This window comes from Notolepis coatsorum, assembly GCF_963971535.1.
Source record: "Notolepis coatsorum genome assembly, chromosome: 4".
NCBI classification, from domain to species: domain Eukaryota; kingdom Metazoa; phylum Chordata; class Actinopteri; order Aulopiformes; family Paralepididae; genus Notolepis; species Notolepis coatsorum.
Genome location: NC_140168.1, coordinates 131,028 through 153,491, shown reverse-complemented (window position 1 = coordinate 153,491; position 22,464 = coordinate 131,028). Strand labels below are relative to the sequence as shown.

The 22,464-nt window shown below is 47.1% G+C and overlaps 1 long non-coding RNA gene across 1 annotated transcript; it reads right to left on the bottom strand.

The window, feature by feature from the left end:
• Window positions 1-411: 411 nt before the first annotated feature.
• On the bottom strand, window positions 412-15,695 carry LOC311226804. The gene is made up of 3 exons (XR_014619549.1): window positions 15,574-15,695; window positions 11,404-11,432; window positions 412-481 (listed from the first exon to the last, which is right to left on the bottom strand). It is a non-coding gene; the product is annotated as an uncharacterized lncRNA (long non-coding RNA).
• Window positions 15,696-22,464: the final 6,769 nt, after the last annotated feature.

Here is a 22,464-nt window from a genome sequence, read left to right as displayed (position 1 = left end):
CCCCTCTCTCATCTCTCTCTCTCTCTCTGAAACCACGAGTAGCAAGAAACCCACAACACAGGCACATATCAAACAAACGGTATCGTCTGAACGCGGCCCGACGAGCCTCGCGCAGCACAAACAAGGCGTTTCCGCACGACGAGAAGCGCCGTGGCGTGTGTGACCCGCTCCCGCGCCGTAGTGCGTGACGTATATATCGGCGTTACTTTACGACGTGGGCAAGACGGCGAGTGAGGTCACATTCACACATTCCCATCTGCGCACTTGTTCACGTTAATGTCCCCGAGAGAGAGACGGCGCTTCAGCTCGATGGCGAGAGAGCGTTCCGGAATATTCTTTTTGTTAACCCCTTCCCCCCCCCCCCCCCCCCCCCCACAAACGCACCTTACCATGCCATCAAACAACCAAGTCCCAGACACGGCGGTAATGTGTCACATCGTCAGCGTCCGCATAGAACCTCTGTGCTGCCAGCCCGCTGGACCTACACACACACACACACACACAACACACACACACACACACACAGAGAGAGTAACGACAGATCAAAACTAGCGAGAAGAAAGGGAGAGGGAGGAGGAGGAGGAGGAGGAGGAGGAGGGGAGGAGGAGGAGGAGGAGGAGGAGGAGGAGGAGGAGGAGGAGGAGGGGAGGAAGAGGAGGAAGCCAATGTTGTCCGAAAAACGACTGTGTCCAACCTCTGGTTGAGTTCCTCTGGTTGAGTTCCCGATGACTCTGGGCTTCTGTTGTCTTAGCTTCTGTTTCCCCCCCGGCGTGAAAGAGTGACGTAGCAACTAATCCAAAAATCTCTCTCTCTCTCTCTGACTCAGGTGCTCCCTCTCTCTCTCTCTCTCTCTCTCTCTCTCTCTCTGACTCAGGTTCTCTCTCTCTCTCTCTCTCTCTCTCTCTCTCTCTCTCTCTCTCTCTCTGTAACAGCAGAATCTCTCTCTCTCTCTCTCTCTCTCTCTCTCTCTCTCTCTCTCTCTGTAACAGCAGAATCTCTCTCTCTCCTCTCTCTCTCTCTCTCTCTCTCTCTCTCTCTGTAACAGCAGAATCTCTCTCTCTCTCTCTCTCTCTCTCTCTCTCTCTCTCTCTCTCTCTCTCTCTCTTCCTCTCTGTAACAGCAGAATCTCTCTCTCTCTCTCTCTCTCTCTCTCGCCGACGCGCCGGTTCGAAACTGACATACGTACGTAAAAAAGAAAGAAAAAAGAACGGAAACCGGACGTCACACGTCGACCGCGTCACGTGACACAACACACACAACACACAGCAGAAAGTCGGGCGAGCGAGACGCGCGGGCGAGAGAGCAGAGAGAGAGCATGACCGCGCTCTTCCTCGTTCCTCTCCTCTCAGTGTGACGCAGCACTTAATGCTCTGCTCTCTGCTCTTTTCTCTGTTGTTGTTGTTGTTGTTGTTGTGGCCACACAGAACACGGCTTCCAGACGACACAACTCAACACAACACAACACAACTCAACACAACACAGAACAACACAACTCAACACAACACAACTAACACAACACAGAACAACACAACTCAACACAACACAACTCAACACAACACAACTCAACACAACACAGAACACACAACACAGAACAACAACACAACACAAACTCACACAACACAGAACAACACACACACACAACACACAAAACACACACAACACACACACACACACAACTCAACACACACAACACGAACAACACAAACACACACACACACACACACACAACTCAACACACACAACACAACTCAACACACACAGAACAACACAACTCAAACAACACAACTCACACAACAAACACAAAACACAACACACACACCAACACACACAAACACAAAAAACTCAACACAACACAGAACAACACAACTCATCACAACACAACTCAACACAACACAGAACAACAACAACCATACGCCGGCTGCACAGAGAGAGGAGCGCAGGACTGCAGTTAACACCCCCCCCTCCCCCCTCCCTCCTTCCCAAACACACACTCTATGACGCTGCCGTGTCCCCATTTCCCCCCTATGTCCTCTTTTAATTGGGTCTCTCTCTCTCTCCCTCCCTCTCTCTCTCTCTCTCTCTCCTCTCTCCCCTCCCTCTCTCTCCTTCCCTCTCTCTCTCTCTCCCTCTCCCCTTCTCTCTCTCTCCCTCCCTCTCTCTCTCCCCCTCCCTCTCTCTCCTTCCCTCTCCCTCTCTCCCTCCTCTCTCCCTCCTCTCTCTCTCCCCCTCCCTCCCCTCTCTCCCCCTCTCTCTCCCCCCTCCCTCTCTATCTCTCCTCTCTCTCCGCCTCCCTCCCCCTCTCTCTCTCTTCCCTCTCTCCCCCTCCCTCTCTCTCTCCTCCCTCCCTCTCTCTCTCCCCCTTGCTCTCCCTCCCTCTCCTTCTCTCTCTCCCTCTCCTCTCTCTCCCCCTCCCTCTCTCTCTCCCCCTCCCTCTCTCTTCTCTCCTCCTCCTCCCTCCCTCCTCCCTCCCTCTCTCTGCTCCCTCCCCCTCCCTCTCTCTCCCTCCCCCCCTCCCCTCCCTCCCTCCTCTCTCCCTCATCCTCCCTCCCCCTCCCTCTCTCCCTCTCCTCCCCCTCCCTCTCTCCCTCCCCTCCCTCCCTCCCTCCACCCTCCCTCTCTCTCTTCCCCTCTCTCTCCCTCATCCCTCTCTCCCTCCCTCCCTCCCTCTCTCTCTCTCCCTCCTCCCTCCCTCTCTCCCTCTCCCTCCCTCCTCTTCCCAGTGCTCGCCTCTCAGTTAAAGACACACTCACATGCTCCTCCCTCTGTGAGCCCAGGTGGGCTCAGACTCCACCTCCTCGATCACCTGACAGCCCGCTGGGTTTTAAAGGCACATCGCAGGGTTGCATCACACGCAACAGATACCCTGTGCGGTCTCTCTTTTGTCGGGTCCGTTAAACCGGAGGCCCCAAACCAGGAATTCATGCTAAGCCCCCTGCTGTACTCACTCTACACACACAATTGTGTGGCCAAGTTCAGCTCCAACTCCATAGTGAAGTTCGCAGACGACACGGTGGTGGTGGGCTGATCTCGGACAACGACGAGAAGGCCTACCGGGAGGAGGTTGAGGTACTGGAACGCTGGTGCCAGGACAACAGCCTGCTCCTGAACATTGGTAAAACCAAGGAGCTGATCGTGGATTATAGGAGAGGACAGCAGGAGACACACACACCACTGATGATTAACGGGGCTACCGTGGACAGGGTGAGCAGCTTCAAGTACCTGGGGGTCCACATCTCAGAGGATCTGACATGGTCAACACACATAGACACAGTAGTAAAGAAGGCGAACAGCGCCTCTACCACCTGAGACAGTTAAGGACGTTCAGAGTATCGGGGAAGATACTCCAGTCCTTCTACTCAGGAGCTGTAGAGAGCATCTTGACCGGAAACATCACTGGCTGGTATGGAACAGCACGGCACAGGACAAGAAGGCCTACAGAGAGTGGTGTGCTCAGCCGAGCATACCACGGGTATTGCACTACCTCCCCTGCAGGTTCTATACAACAAGAGGTGCAAATCCAGAGCCGGATAATGAAAGACCCTCATCACCCCAACAACAGCCTGTTCCAGCTGCTGAGGTCAGGCAGACGCCTGCGAACCCCAGCTACTAGGACAGAGAGACTTAGGCTCAGCTTCTTCCCCCAGGCCATCAGAGCCCTTGAACAATGAACATTGAGCGCCACAGAACACTGAACTATCCACACACAAGCACACACGAGAACACACACGACACGCACGCTGTGCACGCTCACACACTAGCAGCCACTTTAACACTTTACATGAGCGGGCACACACTCATGCCGCACACACACACACTTATGGCCAAAGGAAAGGACACTTTAAATTAGTATAGCAACAGGAACAGTGTATTGCACTACTAAAGCTACCTAGCATGTCCTATATGCTCTGTAAATAACTATGTACAGATACCGAGATGTCCCACTATGTTACCTGTTACCTGTTTATTGCACAATGTTGTTTTTTATTGGATTCTATTATATGTTGTACCACTGTATTGCACATCGTCGCGGGCAAGACCACCCGCATTCATTGTATACTTGTATGCCGTGACAAATAAAACTCTTGACTTGACTAAGCTCTCTGCGTTCTTCCGCATCGGGGGGGGGGGGGGGGGGGTGTTATGTAGGTTGTGTACCCGGTTTACCGGAGAGCGCTTGTGCCACGATGAGCCCTGTGACCCTGTGTCTTTAAGGGAGCGCGTTCTTCGTCTTAAAATAGTCTGTTTTTTGGGGCTCGGTTAATGATTCACGGTGTATTTCAAGACGCGGGTCTGACGGCACTATCTGATGGTTCACATAACTCGCTCAGAGACGCCCTTCGTTTCTTATGTAAATGAGACGGCGATGAGAGGGATATGAAGATAGAAGGAAGGAGAAAGGAAAAGAGGCTCCTGCTGGTGTCCTGTACCTTACTGTACCTTACTGTACCTTACTGTACCTTACTGTACCTTACTGTACCGGCTCCTGCACTGTACTGTACCTTACTGTACCGACGGCACCGGCTCCTGCTCGTGTCCTGTACCTTACTGTACCAACTGTACCGACGGCACCGCGGGAACAATGGCCTCTTCAGACGGGCGCAGAGCTTTTTCTTTTTCCCCCAAGTCTCACGTTGCCCGTGAAACATTTGCAAGTCGGGGGGAGTTCCCCTGACAAACGAGATGTATTATTAACACTTCCTTGCAGAGCGCCGTGACTCCCGCGCCCCCCCCCCCCCCCCCCCCCCCGCCCCGGTGGCGCTATGGCAACCGTCCTATACGCGGTATACGCCAAGGCCGACTCCGGCAGGAGGGAGGGAGGGAGGGAGCCCGGAGGAGAGGGGGGATCGGGCCCGGCGTGGCGTGACCCAGAGTGTTCTACACACACCGGACCAGGAGAGACGTAGAGAAGAGAGCGCTTTGTGCCACGATGAGCCCTGTGACCCAGAGTGTTCTACACACACCGGACCGGGAGAGACGTAGAGAAAGAGAGCGCTTCGTGCCACGATGAGCCCTGTGACCCAGAGTGTTCTACACACACCGGACCAGGAGAGACGTAGAGAAGAGAGCGCTTCGTGCCACGATGAGCCCTGTGACCCAGAGTGTTCTACACACACCGGACCAGGAGAGACGTAGAGAAGAGAGCGCTTCGTGCCACGATGAGCCCTGTGACCCAGAGTCGGACCAGGAGAGACGTAAAGAAGAGAGCGCTTCATGCCACGATGAGCCCTGTGACCCAGAGTGTTCTACACACACCGGACCGGGAGAGACGTAGAGAAGAGAGCGCTTCGTGCCACGATGAGCCCTGTGACCCAGAGTGTTCTACACACACCGGACCAGGAGAGACGTAGAGAAGAGAGCGTTCGTGCCACGATGAGCCCTGTGACCCAGAGTGTTCTACACACCGGACCGGGAGAGACGTAGAGAAGAGAGCGCTTCGTGCCACGATGAGCCCTGTGACCCAGAGTCCGGACCAGGAGAGACGTAAAGAAGAGAGCGCTTCATGCCACGATGAGCCCTGTGACCCAGAGTGTTCTACCACACACCGGACCAGGAGAGACGTAGAGAAGAGAGCGCTTCGTGCCACGATGAGCCCTGTGACCCAGAGTGTTCTACACACACCGGACCGGGAGAGACGTAGAGAAGAGAGCGCTTCGTGCCACGATGAGCCCTGTGACCCAGAGTGTTCTACACAACCGGACCAGGAGAGACGTAGAGAAGAAGCGCTTCGTGCCACGATGAGCCCTGTGACCCAGAGTGTTCTAACACACCGGACCGGGAGAGACGTAGAGAAGAGAGCGCTCGTGCCACGATGAGCCCTGTGACCCAGAGTGTTCTACACACACCGGACCGGGAGAGACGTAGAGAAGAGAGCGCTTCGTGCCACGATGAGCCCTGTGACCCAGAGTGTTCTACACACACCGGACCGGGAGAGACGTAGAGAAGAGAGCGCTTCGTGCCACGATGAGCCCTGTGACCCAGAGTGTTCTACACACACCGGACCGGAGAGACGTAGAGAAGAGAGCGCTTCGTGCCACGATGAGCCCTGTGACCCAGAGTGTTCTACACACACCGGACCGGGAGAGACGTAGAGATGAGAGCGCTTCGTGGCCACGATGAGCCCTGTGACCCAGAGTGTTCTACACACACCGGACCGGGAGAGACGTAGAGAAGAGAGCGCTTCGTGCCACGATGAGCCCTGTGACCCAGAGTGTTCTACACACACCGGACCGGGAGAGACGTAGAGAAGAGAGCGCTTCATGCCACGATGAGCCCTGTGACCCAGAGTGTTCTCACACACCGGACCGGGAGAGACGTAGAGAAGAGAGCGCTTCGTGCCACGATGAGCCCTGTGACCCAGAGTGTTCTACACACACCGGACCGGGAGAGACGTAGAGAAGAGAGCGCTTCGTGCCCACGATGAGCCCTGTGACCCAGAGTGTTCTACACACACCGGACCGGGAGAGACGTAGAGATGAGAGCGCTTCGTGCCACGATGAGCCTGTGACCCAGAGTGTTCTACACACACCGGACCGGGAGAGACGTAGAGAAGAGAGCGCTTCGTGCCACGATGAGCCCTGTGACCCAGAGTGTTCTACACACACCGGACCGGGAGAGACGTAGAGAAGAGAGCGCTTCATGCCACGATGAGCCCTGTGACCCAGAGTGTTCTACACACACCGGACCGGGAGAGACGTAGAGAAGAGAGCGCTTCGTGCCACGATGAGCCCTGTGACGTCTCGTCAGCCGATAGACTCAGAGACATCGCCACCTTGAACACTCAACGTGTTATATGTGTACAGATCATGTGAAAATAAGCCTGTTCAGAGCCTATTGTACTCCATGTTATACTGCCCACCTCGGGTGTAATTATAGCACAGCAGAAATGAAAAAAACCTGCAGGTCGCATAATGATGCATTTAGGATCCTCCTTAACCCTTTCACTGCACACGACAGCCGGTTAACCCTTTCACTGTGACAATACAGAAGGTTAGCCTTTACTATCACACAACCGACGGCGATGCTCCATCATTAGCATCATTAGCTCCGCATTTGCGGAGCTAATGATGCTAATGATGGAGCATCGCCGTCGGTTGTGTGATAGTAAAGGGCTAACCTTCTGTCGTGTGGCAGTTCAGTTCAGAGTTTTTTTCAGTTCAGAGTTTTTATTTGCCACATGGAATAATACAATCATAGTTTCTTCATTAAAAAAAATCATAAATAGTCATTCCATGGACAAAAGGAGCAGGAAGAAGAATACATCTTATAGTTACCTGCAGTGAAAGGGTTAAGCTCCCAAGACGGACTAGTGCCAGCTGTTTGTTTGTGATGCCCCCCCCCCCCCCCCCCCACCTGCCATGCTCTGCTGAGGAACTCGATGTTTAAAGGGGAGACCACCCACCTAAAATACCATTTTCCTGATTTTGGGGACATTTTGAGATTTTTGTATAATGTTGCCCCTTTACATGTCTTCTTTCAAACTAGTGACAAGAAAACGTCAAAAAAACACATTTAGTTTCTTATTTTGCTTCATTTAGCCTGATTGCATCCATAAAATGTGCACATATTGAATGGGGAAGTGCCTCGTTTGCATATATAAACATAAAATTCAGAAAACTTGCAATATATTTTTTATTAGTTTATATGTACATAACAAACTGGGAAAGTTTCATAGTGATATCTATTCAAATGTTTTTTTTGCCTATTAGGGGGTACAGTAATCGGTTGTGTTGTTTGTTACTACACTGTTACTACTACTACATCATTATTATTATTATGTTATTATGTTATTCAGTTATCAGGCATGTGTTTAGGTTGTCTATTACTAATGGTTTGATTGGGTGTTGTGTTTGTAAATAGCGGGTTAAAAAAAAAGATTTATGGAATTTTACAATACAGAACTTTGAGGGCGTTTTCCCAAAGGGTAGACATGTACAGTACCATTTCCCTAGCATCTACACACACCAAACTTTCCACCTTTATTCATATCTATATCCTGCTTCTTTGTGCCAAATGGTTTGTTGATATGTCATACATAGCCTGATTTACAGACAATACAAAACTTTAAAGGCGTTTTTCTCAAAATGAGATTCTATGAGTTTTTATTACACATAAAACAAAGAATCTCAACTTCTCTAGTACCTCCACACACCAAACTGGCCACGTTTCCTCCTATCCATATACCACAACTTTCTGTTAGAGGATTTTTTGATATATCACTCATCCAAATTTTTTGAACATTTTATACAAAAAATTTACGCGAAAAAGGGATTTTTTTTTATGACTAAAAGGTCATAAATCCCTGTTCGGGTGGCATATAAAAAAAATCCTCTAACAAAAAGTTTGTTTTTAATGTAATAACATGAAAAACCATGAGAAAATATCTATATATCATCTACATGTTACAGGTTACAGGTAAACCTGCCATCATCTTCACGTTACAGGTCTTCATGTTACAGGTCTACGTTTTCCTCCAGTACTTCACATGGCAGCAACTGTTGCACCCTGAAGTGGTCTCTACAAAATATGATGTTCTGACCCCCCCCCCCCCCCCCCCCATCGGCTTCATCTTACAGGACCGGGAGAGCGGACTATTGGTAAAAGAATCAGCTTTCTTCCCGAGCTATATGGGGAATGTAAAGGATCGGGGAGATCAAAGCGTGTTCGTCCCGAGGAGAGTTGTACACGCAGAGTATTGATCTGAGGTGGTCGGTTCTACAGGCTTCTCCAGGAGGAGGAGATCCGGTCTCTAGATCCATTCTGTACAACATGACGGTAAAGAAGAAGTTGCAGGCAGTGTTGTAGGACTCGGGTCCGAGTCCTGGGCTGATGTTCAGGACTCGTGACTCGACTTGGACTTGAGCACTGATTGTATTCGGACTCGGCAGGTGCAGACGAGGACTCAGACTTGTTCATTGATACAATTATTTTTTTCTTTTTTTAATTTTTTTTGTAATAGGCCCTAATCATTTGGCATAAGATATTGATGGCTACTGCATTTGTTTGGTTATGTTTATAAACAACTTTTTAGATTAGATTTGATTTATTGTCATTGCACAAGTGCGGAGTACAAGGACATTACGTTGGCATCTAACCAGACGAGTAAAGTGCACAGCGGTATACTGTAAACATGTGACTATATGGAGGATATAGGCTACTGTGTATGACAAAGATATGAGTGAATATGCGAAGCTAATGTATGTAGAGCATTATTATATACAGTGGTATGTTGTTTGTTTGATTGATTGGTTATTTTATTTCCGTTGCGTTTTGGAACATTGGAACATTGGAGCCCGTTCTCAGGAGCTAGAACTGGGTTCTCGATGCTCGGTTCTCAAAACCTCCAATCTCACACGCGAGGTCGTGAAAAGGTTGATTCAAAACGACAAAATATATATTTATTTTTTTATTTTTAAATGTTATGTACTTTAGATACTATTGCTACCATGTATGTAGATGTGTTTCATTACATGTATATATATATATACATACATTCCAATTATTTGCTTGTTCTATCCTCCATCCATCTATCATCCTTAGCAACACTCTATTATCCCCGACATCCTGTTGGGGGGGACCCCCCCTTCTGAGGTCTCTCTCCTCCACGTCCTGTGTGGGGACCCCCCTTCTGAGGTCTCCCTCCTCCACGTCCTGTGGGGGGGGACCCCCCTTCTGAGGTCTCTCTCCTCCACGTCCTGTGGGGGGACCCCCCTTCTGAGGTCTCTCTCCTCCACGTCCTGTGGGGGGACCCCCCTTCTGAGGTCTCTCTCCTCCACGTCCTGTGTGGGGGGACCCCCCCTTCTGAGGTCTCTCTCCTCCACGTCCTGTGGGGGGACCCCCCCTTCTGAGGTCTCTCTCCTCCACGTCCTGTGGGGGGACCCCCCTTCTGAGGTCTCTCTCCTCCACGTCCTGTGGGGGGACCCCCCTTCTGAGGTCTCTCTCCCCCACGTCCTGTTGGGGGACCCCCCCTCTGAGGTCTCTCTCCTCCACGTCCTGTTGGGGGACCCCCCCTCTGAGGTCTCTCTCCTCCACGTCCTGTGGGGGGGACCCCCCCTTCTGAGGTCTCTCTCCTCCACGTCCTGTTGGGGGACCCCCCCTTCTGAGGTCTCTCTCCTCCACGTCCTGTTGGGGGGACCCCCCTTCTGAGGTCTCTCTCCTCCACGTCCTGTTGGGGGACCCCCCCTCTGAGGTCTCTCTCCTCCACGTCCTGTGGGGGGACCCCCCTTCTGAGGTCTCTCTCCTCCATGTCCTGTTGGGGGGACCCCCCTTCTGAGGTCTCTCTCCTCCATGTCCTGTTGGGGGGACCCCCCCTCTGAGGTCTCTCTCCTCCACGTCCTGTGGGGGGACCCCCCCTCTGAGGTCTCTCTCCTCCACGTCCTGTGGGGGGACCCCCCTTCTGAGGTCTCTCTCCTCCACACCGCCTGACGTGGTGATTTTTCTTTTCTTCCTATTGCGAGGTTTTAGTGATTCGTTCCTCATCTGTTGCATATGTGGATTTGATGGTGGTTTTGTTTTGTATCTATTGTGATGTTTCTTCTTGACGTGTAAAGGCCCACGGGGGAATTCCATGTGACAACGGGCTATAAAAATACATTTCATTAGATGTGATGTGATCCCACTCGATCGCTGTTGACATCTGTGTTCGTCACAAGACGACGATGTAGACAGGATACAGCCTCGCAGACAGGACATGGCGCTGGGGACGTTGGTGTTCACAGTGATGCGCACGTTGTGACCACGCCACGCGCTGTACACGCTATCACGCTAACACGCTACACGCACACACTCACTTTAAACAAACAACACACTGCAGCACCCACTTTACACACTTTAGAACACCTAAACACACTTTATATTTATTGGTAAAGGATTTGCACTACAACTCGTACACCTTACTGTAAATTGTACCTAAATTGTACCTCATCCCATTTCTGCTCTGCACTATATAGTATTGTATATTAGTACATTGCATAGTATATTGTATATTATATGGTAACTCAGTTACTTATATTCTGCACTGAACACTGTGACCTCTATTTTTACTTCTATTTTACATGCTATACTATTTTATTTCATACTTATCTTGTCTTGCACAGTCTCTGGAGCGTAACAGTAAGAAGCATTTTGTATAAAAGTATTCTGTACTTCTGTATGACAACTATTAAAGAAACTTGAAACTTGAACTTGAAACTTGAGTGAGGTGTATGGGTTATATTATGCAGGTGTATAGAAGGATTATAGCAGGTATATTCAGACAGATATGGATATGCTGTAAATATAAATATATAAATGTATATACACAGTATACAGCACTATTGTACATGCTATCATACAGAATACAGAGTTATAAGGTAGTATGATGATGATATTATGATATATAATATTATAATCATTGTGACCTCTTACCTTTCAATTCAGCTGGCTGGTGGCAACACCTGTAAAATAAGAAATAGTCATCAACAATTACACAGCAGGTACAATGATCATAAACTAGTAAACATGTCGTCCCCCTCTAGTGATGTACCCCCCCCCCCCCACTAGTGATGTACCCCCCCCCCCAATCTAGTGATGTACCCCCCCCAGTCTAGTGATGTACCTCCCCCCAATCTAGTGATGTACCCCCCCAATCTAGTGATGTACCTCCCCCCAATCTAGTGATGTACCCCCCCCCCCTCTAGTGATGTACCCCCCCCCCCTCTAGTGATGTACCCCCCCCAATCTAGTGATGTACCCCCCCCAATCTAGTGATGTACCTCCCCCCCAATCTAGTGATGTACCCCCCCCCCTCTAGTGATGTACCCCCCCCCCTCTAGTGATGTACCCCCCCCTCTAGTGATGTACCCCCCCCCCAATCTAGTGATGTACCTCCCCCCAATCTAGTGATGTACCCCCCCCCTCTAGTGATGTACCCCCCCCAATCTAGTGATGTACACCCCCCAATCTAGTGATGTACCCCCCCCCCCAATCTAGTGATGTACCCCCCCCCCCCCAATCTAGTGATGTACCCCCCCCCCCCCAATCTTTCCAAACCAAAAGAGTTGGACGACGTGCCTGTATCACTTCCTGTCTCACTTCCTGTCTCACTTCCTGTCTCACTGCTCGTCTCACTTCCTGTCTCACTGCCCATCTCACTTCCTGTCTCACTGCCTGTCTCACTGCCCGTCTCACTTCCTGTCTCACTTCCTGTCTCACTGCCTGTATCACTTCCTGTCTCACTTCCTGTCTCACTGCTCGTCTCACTTCCTGTCTCACTTCCTGTCTCACTTCCTGTCTCACTTCCTGTCTCACTGCCCATCTCACGTCCTGTCTCACTGCCTGTCTCACTTCCTGTCTCACTGCTCGTCTCACTTCCTGTCTCACTTCCTGTCTCACTTCCTGTCTCACTGCCCGTCTCACTGCTCGTCTCACTTCCTGTCTCACTGCTCGTCTCACTTCCTGTCTCACTTCCTGTCTCACTTCCTGTCTCACTGCCCGTCTCACTGCTCGTCTCACTTCCTGTCTCACTGCTCGTCTCACTTCCTGTCTCACTTCATGTCTCACTGCCCGTCTCACTTCTGTCTCACTTCCTGTCTCACTGCCCGTCTCACTGCCTGTCTCACTTCCTGTCTCACTTCCTGTCTCACTGCTCGTCTCACTTTCTGTCTCACTGCCCGTCTCACTTCCTGTCTCACTGCCCGTCTCACTTCTGTCTCACTGCCCGTCTCACTGCCTGTCTCACTTCCTGTCTCACTTCCTGTCTCACTGCTCATCTCACTTCCTGTCTCACTTCCTGTCTCACTGCCCGTCTCACTGCCCGTCTCACTTCCTGTCTCACTGCCCGTCTCACTGCCTGTCTCACTGCTCGTTCCACTTGAAGACATGGCCTTATAAGGTCACTAGAAACCAATTCATGTCAGTACTTCTGCATAAAAAAAACTGACATCATCTCTGAACATTTCGGTGCAAATTGGACAAAGCGTTCACAAATAACTCATAACTGCCTGTTTGTTTACCATGCAGAGGTTTTTTTTTTCTCCCGAAAATCTCATTCGATCTGGAACATTTGATCAACTAATTAATGATGCATTTAAAAATATATCAACAACAATTTAATAAATTGGTGTTTTATTACTGGATGTTGTAAACAAGTCACAGTAGAACAGTAATGTCGTGTTTACCTGCTCACCGCTGCGCAGAAATACACAAACATTCCACTAACGGCCTATATTATATTATATTGGATTGAGACAAATCCGTACAAATCAGACCCCTAGCCTAGAGCAATCGTCATGTAAATCACAAGGCATACAGATCTATTTAGCCTCAATGTCAACGGTATATTGATGTAGGGCGGCTACGTGGCGTAGTGGGCAAGGCGCTCGCCACGAAATGCTGGAGACGCTGGGCTCGCCTGTCCACATTTGCTTTCAGTTTAGCTGGTCGTCCGTACTAATACACATTGGGCGTATTAGGGGGTGGGAAACTGATGGGTGGGGATCGGGCGTTGTGGACAGCGACTCCTACAGGTCGGTTGGTGCGCCTGCGCAGTAGAATCAGGAAGTGTCAGGGGCAGCGTGAGCCTCCCACGCGTTACTCCTCGCCACTGAGAGATCGAGCTGCGCAGGTGAAAAGATGCGACTGCTGTTACCTCAAGTACCGGAGGGGACTTGTGCTATGTATGACTTAGTCCACATTGCAGCCGGCTTGTGGGAGGCAAGAAACAGCGTCCGTGACAGGGGAGGGTTGAATTGGATGATACGAAATTGGGATGGGAGAAAATATAGAAAATGGGAGAAAAAGTGGATAAAAAAAAGACATTATATTGATGTGTGCCTTGTGATTTAGCTAATTGGTCCTATACTTGGTCTGAGAGATGACCACGCCCTACATGGTCATCTGCTATTTTGTATACTTGTGTTCATCAAGGACTGTGTTTGGTCTGATGAAAGCAAACTCCGAAATCATTGGAGTTTAAAGTGGAGTGTCCTATGGAGTTTACAATAGTTTTCATAACCTTCTTCAGTATTTTTTCTTACATTTACATTTACATTTAGCTGACGCTTTTATCCAAAGCGACTTACAATTTCTGTACGACAAGTCATCAGGAAGGATACAACTCTATCAGCTGAGTAACAATGTTCATCAAAGTGTTGAGTGTGTTCCTGATGAATTGAAATGGGGGACCCTGATGTAAACAAGACGAAAGTCTTTCTCTGGTCTGCATCCCCTTAACAAGTGTGTGTATTGAGCTGTACTGTATTGTACCCATTCTGCAATCTGTTAATCAGTGCTACAGTGTAGGTTTGTTTATTATGACAAGTGCATGACAGTAAGGTTAGTTAGGGTTAGATATATTTTTTTTTAATTTCAGATAATGGAAATAAAATATAACCCAAATAATATCACTCACCTAATACCCATGATCTTTATTTCGACCTATTGGATTAACTTCAGTTCTCGTGTTCAAGTTCAAGGTGTTAAACTGCAAAACTGCGCCATCAAGCGGCCAGTAAGAGTAACTGCTTGAAGGGTTTGTTTACATCCTGTAATAAAAAGTGCGCATCGCGTCACGTCTGGATGGAAGGAGCCGAGTCAAGGCATGACTTGGCACAACAGATTAAAAACAAAGTCGATATAAATGTGAACGGGCTGCAGGAACATCATATTATTAAGCTATAGAATATGACCATTTAACGCAATATATTTGTTATTTTCAAGTTATTGTTATGATGACGCACCTAATATGGTGTTACCTGTACCAGGCTATAAAATACACCCTAGTGCTAATACCATCCTAACTAGAATGAACACAATTCACAAAGTCAAGGTCCATTATCCATAAACCCGCAGACTGGCCCGTTAATAACTCGCCCCCCCCCCCCCCCCCGAAGCCAACTTTGTGTTTTGTACATTTTATGAAATCCTTATAAACATCGAAAAGTATAATGACGCGCATATCGACGAATAAAGATTATTCTGAAGGTAAACACCGAATTACGCAACAACGGCTCTATTATGAAGTGCGCAACACCCCGAGAAGCGCCTTCCAATAAGGTCTCCACAATCAGATCGATATTATATTAATACCAGAGAGAGAGGTTCCCCTTCCAATAAGGTCTCCACAATCAGATCGATATTAATACCAGAGAGAGAGGTTCCCCTTCCAATAAGGTGAGTTTTAAATGATGAATTAATTTTGAATTATGAATCGGGCCCAGACCTAATCGTTATTATTATTATTATACTACAGCCTATATCATGTAACGTAACTGGACATATGCAAATAGTAAATATAAATATATACATGTGTATAATATACGGTATAAACAGCACATTTGTACAATTGTACTGCTATCATCACACAGAGTTATAGACTAAGACCCAGACTCAGGTAGACGCGTCCATTACGTTACATATAGGCTGTATTATAATAATCACGGTTTGGTCTGGGCCTGATTCATAATTAGGCCAACAACACTGCAGTTATTAAACTTCCAACACATCAACACTGTGACGTGTGACAGTATGGCATATGGTGCCAGTGCTTAATAATAATAGATCCTCATCATGGACTGTAAATGACTGTAAATGACTCACCTACAGCAGCCGACGACACAACCACCACCAACAGCATCGCCGCCACAACATTGCTTTGGTCTTTTTAATTTTTTTTTATTATTCAAGACGTTTCTCTCTAACCTCGTAATCCGTCGACATTCTCTTTTTTTCCACATTCAAACCCCGCCCCCCTCACACACCCCCGCTCGCGGATTGGCCCGTTGCGCAAAACATGCGCGTCATCGCTATAGGGTCACATGGTTTTGACGCATGTTTACAAACAGACTCACAGGAGCCTTAACCCTTTCACTGCCACACGACAGAAGGTTAACCTGAATGAATGACTGAACACTTTATTGAACAGATTGCAGAATGGGTACAATACAGTACGGCTCAATACATACAATTGTTAAGGGGATGCAGACCAGAGAAATGTATGACATACACAACATACATGACATCATGACATTTATGGCATAGGGACATACATGACATACAGGTATACAGTACTGTTACATTTGTGACATATACGAAATGCAAATATACAGTACTGTTACCCCTAGATCCTGACAGAGTATATACATACGGTGGGGAGGAGACTGTACATTTGGAGGGGGTGGGTGGGTGGGAGAGAAATATACATACGGTGGGGAGAGAATATATACATGCGGTGGGGAGGAGACTGTCTATTAGGAGGGGGTGGGGGGGGTTTGGACATTTGTAGGGGCCAGTTTCGAATTGCAGCCTCCCGTAGGTGCTCTTTGAGAGTGTTTTTGAAAGTGGGTAGTGATTCACATTCCTTTACAGCTTTGGGTAGGGCGTTCCACATTGATGTGGCATAATTGCGAAACGTGTTTAGTCCCTTGTTTGAGCCGAGTCTGGGTTTAACATGATTTGTTGAGCTTCCTCTTGTTGGTTGATTGATTGATTGATTGATTGATTGATTGATTGATTGATTGATTGATTGATTGAAAACTTTATTAACAGATTGCAGAATGGGTACAATACAGTACGGCTCAATACACACAATTGTTAAGGGGATGCAGACCAGAGAAAGACGTTTGTCTTGTTTACATCAGGGTCCCCCATTTTCAATTCATAGTGACATATATGACATACATGACATACAGATAGACAGTACTGCTACATCTATACATTTATGACATCAGATTTGCAAATACAGTACTGTTTGTGATACAAAAAGAGTCCAGAAAAAGAGTGTATATACATTTGACGTAGAAACTGTACATTGGAGGAGTTTGGGTAGGTGGGGGGGGTGGGGGGGGACTGTACATTGGAGGTGGGTGGGGGGGGGTTGGGTAGGAGTGGGGGGGGGGGGGAGGTTGGGTAGGAGGGGTAGGCGGGGGGCCTGTAGCTGTTCCGCAACTGTTCCTACTTCCGGGGTAGGCCTGATTGGCCCCGACAGGCACGTGACCCGCGCGGCCACCCCCCGCGGCAGCCCCAAGGCGCGCGGCAACGAGGCTGCTGTAGTTCACAGGCGCTTTCCGCCTTCCATTAGGAAGGAGTTCGCAGCGCCTTTCATAATAATATCATCAGTCATCTCTAATAATATTAATCACTGTTCAATGTACTAATATACAATACGGCTCACTTTTCCCACTTCAATGACAGAGCCGCTGTTTAATAATATTGTCGCGGCGGAGCTCCGTCGCGGCAGCATTATGTAGCAGTAATCCCCCCTTTTTTACCATCAACAAACTAGCTCAATTGGTAAGGCTGCTTGGCTGTCGATCATATGGTCCTAAGTTTGATTCCCTTAAGTATTTTTTCTTTTTTAACGTGCATTGCACTCTATAGCGTATTGTATATTGTATATTGTATGGTACAGCATACACCTTACTGTAAATTGTACCATACAATATACAATATACAATACGCTATAGAGTGCAATGCACGTTAAAAAAAAAAAAAAACTTAAGGGAATCGAACTTAGGACCATAGGATCCACAGCCAAGCAGCCTTACCAATTGAGCAAGTTTGTTGATGGTAAGGGATTTCCCTGAGTGGGAATTGAACCCCGGTCTCTCTGTACCGGGCCCGACAGCACAGACCACTGTACCAAGAGGTGAATCCACCCCTTGCTACTGGGTCTGGATGCCTCTGGGGAGTGAGTTTAACTTGCAGTACCGCTTACTAACTGCGGTACCTCGGTTACACAAGCAAAACTGTACATTGGAATATTGACAACCATACTTGGTAAATTACTGTACATTGGAGGGGGTTGGGTTAGGACATTTACAGGGGCCAGTTTCGAATTGCAGTCTCCCGTAGGTGTTCTTTGAGAGTGTTTTTGAAAGTGGGTAGTGATTCACATTCCTTTACAGCTTTGGGTAGGGCGTTCCACATTGTTGTGGCATAATTGCGAAACGTGTTTAGTCCCTTGTTTGAGCCAAATCTGGGTTTAACATGATTTGTGGAGCTCCCTCTGGTGTTGTGGTTGTGGTATTCACTGACCTTTGGGAAGTATTTTGACATGTACATGGGTACCTTGGTCGTGTAGTGTATCTTGTAGACCAGGCCCATTGCAAGTTGCTGTACTCTGTCGTCTACTCTAAGCCATCCTAGGTTGTCAAAGTGGGCAGGGGTGAGGTGGGTTCTTGGAGTTTGTGGTATTCACTGACCTTTGGGAAGTATTTTGACATGTACATGGGTACCTTAGTCGTATAGTGTATCTTGTAGACCAGGCCCATTGCAAGTTGCAGTCACAAGCTGATGACATGTCATTTGCATAAATTAGGAACAGTAGCGGTCCTAGTATGCTTCCTTGTGGAACGCCACAGCTCACTGTGAGGGGGGGGGGTGGTAGGGTACCATTTACCTCCACCATCTGTTCTCTCCCCTCCAGGTAGGATTGCATCCAGCTCACTGATCAAATCAAATCAAATGTATTTGTAAGGCCCGACAGCACACGTTAATGTCCCCATGGGCCGTACACGTCTTCTTTAAACAAGTCAAGAAGAAACATAACAATAAGTCAAGAACAGAACAAGAACACCATAAGGTCCAACACATTTTAAATAAATGCAAATAAATGAAAGAATGCAATGATAGACTGTCAAAACCAATTGCTTTTAGCTTGTCAATCAGAATGGTGTGATTGAGAGTGTCGAAGGCCTTTTGTAGGTCCAGCATGACCATGCCGCAGTATTTGCCTGCGTCCACCTCTTGTTTGATGTGGTCGTTTAAATAGAGAAGGCATGTGTCAGTGGAGTGGGATGTTCTGAAGCCAGATTGGAATTCGTAGATTAGATTTTTTTCCGCAAGGTACTTTTCGACCTGTTCGTATACTATTTTTTCCATGACTTTCGAGATGGAGGTAAGGATAGAAACAGGGCGGTAGTTGCCTGGGTCTAATTTGCTTCCCTTTTTGTGCAGGGGGGTTACTCTCGCAATTTTGAAGTCCTTGGGGACGTGTCCCTGTTTTATGGAGAGGTTTATTATGTGTGTGATGACTGGGGTGATGGCGGCTGCTGAGTTTCTGAGGAATTTGGAGGGGATGTTGTCATGGCCAGTGGCCTTGTTAGGTTGGAGGGCGCTCAGTTTTTTGAGTACCTCATCTGTTGTTACCATTTCTAGTTTGAAGTCGTCTTTGCGGACCCCTAGGTTTTTGTAGTATGCTACTATGTGTTCTACCCCATAATGCCCAGAGTGGGAGGGTAGTTTGTTTACCAGTGTTGTGGCTATGTTTGTGAAGAAAGTGTTTAAGTAATTGGCTACATCCAGCTTCTGTAGTGTGATAGTGAAAGGTTAACCTTCTGTAGTGTGGTAGTGAAAGGTTAAACTTCTGTAGTGTGGTAGTGAAAGGGTTAACCTTCTGTAGTGTGGTAGTGAAAGGTTAACCTTCTTTTTTGGGTTAGGGTTAGGGATATATTGTCATTGTACAGCAAGTTTCAAGTTTCTTTAATAGTTGTCATACAGAAGTACAGAATACTTTTATACAAAATGCTTCTTTCTGTTACGCTCCAGAGACTGTGCTAGACAAAAGATAAGTATGAAATAAAATAAGAATAGCAAGTAAAAAAAGTTAAATAGAAGTCACGTACGTAGACACAAGTGTTCAGTATGTACATATGTACAATGTTCAATGCAGAATAGAAGTAACTGAGTTACCATACAATATACTATGCAATATACTAATATACAATATACTATATAGTGCAAAGCAGACATGGGATGAGGTACAATTTAGGTACAATTTACAGTAAGGTGTCCTGAGGTATGGTTTGTAGTGCAAATTATTTGCCAATAAATATAAAGTGTGTCTAGGTGTTCTAAAGTGTGTAGAGTGGGTGCTGCAGTGGGTTGTTTGTTTAAAGTGAGTGTGTGCGTGTGGATGTGTGTGCTGTGAGTGCATTTGATGGTTGTTGCATAGTGTTATTGTTCGTTGAGCAACCTGATGGCCTGGGGATAGAAGCTTCTTCTGAGTCTTTCTGTGCTTGCCATGAGACTCCGGTATCGCTTGCCTGACCGCAGCAGTTCAAAGAGGCAGTTGTTTGGGTGGCTGGAGTCCTTGATAATTCTCTTAGCCTTACCCCTGCACCGCTTGTTGTAAATGTTCCGGAGAGTGGGAAGCCCCCCTCCAATTGTGCGCTCGGCTGAACGGGTCACTCTCTGTAGTCTGCTACGGTCTTGTGCTGTGCTATTCCCAAACCAGGAGGTGATATTGCCAGTGAGGATGCTCTCTATTGTACATGAGTAGAAGTTCTTAAGGATCTTCTGACTGACTTGGAACTTCCTTAGGCGCCTGAGGAAGTAGAGGCGTTGTCGTGCCTTCTTCACAACACTGTCAATGTGTGTGGTCCATGTCAAGTCCTCGGATATGTGGGCTCCGAGGTACTTAAAACTGTTCACTCTCTCAACCGGTGCTCCGTCGATGCTGAGGGGGCTGTAGTCCCTGACCCCCGACCTCCTAAAGTCCACAACCATCTCCTTTGTTTTGCTGACGTTCAGGGAGAGGCTGTTCTCTTGGCACCATCCCGCCAGGACCTTGACCTCTTCCAGGTAGGCCCTCTCGTCGTTTGCAGATATCAGGCCCACCACTACTGTGTCGTCAGCAAATTTGATGATTGTGTTGTTGTTCCGCTGAGCCACACAGTCATGTGTGTACAGGGAGTAGAGGAGGGGACTCAGAACACAGCCCTGGGGGGCCCCTATGTTGAGAGTGATGGATGAGGAGGTGCAGTTGCCTGCTCTCACCACCTGGGGTCTACCCGTCAGGAAGTCCAAGACCCACTGCACAAATACAGTACAGCGAAAATAACTTTGGCATCCAACCAGAGTGCAAATGTAACAGTAAAGTGCAAATAGTAGGCTAATATACAATGTACAGGTGATTAAACTGGGTATACAATATATGAATTAGTACTACTGAGTAATAGTGCTAATCAGATGTATGTACAAAGTTGTAATATTAATATGTACAGTGATACAGGTATAAAGACACTATGGTAGTAAGTCATACTGGCCAGCAGCGTAATTAGTAAGAGTAGGTAAGAGATATGTACAGATATAGATATAGTATTAATATGTACAGTGTGTAGTGTCCGCTTGTCGCTCCCCAATGAATCGACAAGCGTCCACGATGCACCCGCAATTAATTATCTTACTCAGTCCCAAAGTTTGTGGTGTAAATATGGAATGTCCCAAGTTGCTGCTGTTTACAGTGTTTATTGTTGTCCAAGGGTGAATGATGGTGAATGAAGGGTTAAATCGGAACAGTTGTCAATTGCTCCATTCAGAGTTCCAAACGGTGAGACAGGTAGAAAAATGTATCCTCATCACAGGTGCATGGGATTAGTTAATTAGCTAGGCTATTTATAGAAGTGGCTATAATGGAGGCGGAGAGCCCTCTAGTGTTCAAACATAAATAAGACACTATCCTAAGCACAATAATAATAATATTAATAAACAAAACACTCATATGGCCTTTACACAGTGATACAGGTATAAAGACACCATGGTAGTAAGTCATGTGTAACTAGTAAGAGTAGGTAAGAGATATGTACAGATATAGATATAGTATTAATATGTACAGTGATACAGGTATAAAGACACCATGGTAGTAAGTCATACTGGCCAGCAGCGTAACCAGTAAGAGTAGGTAAGAGATATGTACAGATATAGATATAGTATTAATATGTACAGATATAGAATCTACAGATATGTAAAAGGGATTATATGCAGGTATATCTATACATGACGTCCGCTGTCACTCTGCACTTTTTATCTAATTTTCTTGTCTCTTTTATTGCACTTTGCCCTTGCTTTCTTATATGTACTGTACTCTACCTTTTTGTAATTCTAGTGTATTTTGTTGCATTGTATATGTTTTTTTTACCATGTTGTGAAACACTTTGGTTTGGCTGTTAGTCATTTGTAAATGTGCTATATAAATAAAACTGACTTGACTTGATGTACAGACAGATGTGGATATACATATATATATATATACGGTAAGATTAAATATACAGTATATACAGCATTATTGTACATGCTATCATACATAGTTATATGGGTTATATGCAGGTGTATAAGTAGGTATATAGAAGGATTATGTGCAGGTATATTCAGACAGATATGGATATATATAGATATGCTGTAAATATAAATGTATAAATATAAATGTATATAGGCCTATATTAGGGGTGTAAAGGTACACGTATCCGTACCGAACCAAACCATTTCAGTGTGTAGTGTACCGAACGAATACAACGGGGGCTGTTTTTTTCACAATCTAATATAATTATTATTATAAAAAAAAAAAATTACAAGTCGATTATTAATTTCAATATATTATTCGTTGACAGCCCTACAAGTACAATTAGTTACTGCACACTACATCACCCCTGAGTGGAACATGGAAAGCCAAACTTTCCCCCACTGAACCGAAAACCCGTACCGAACCGTGAC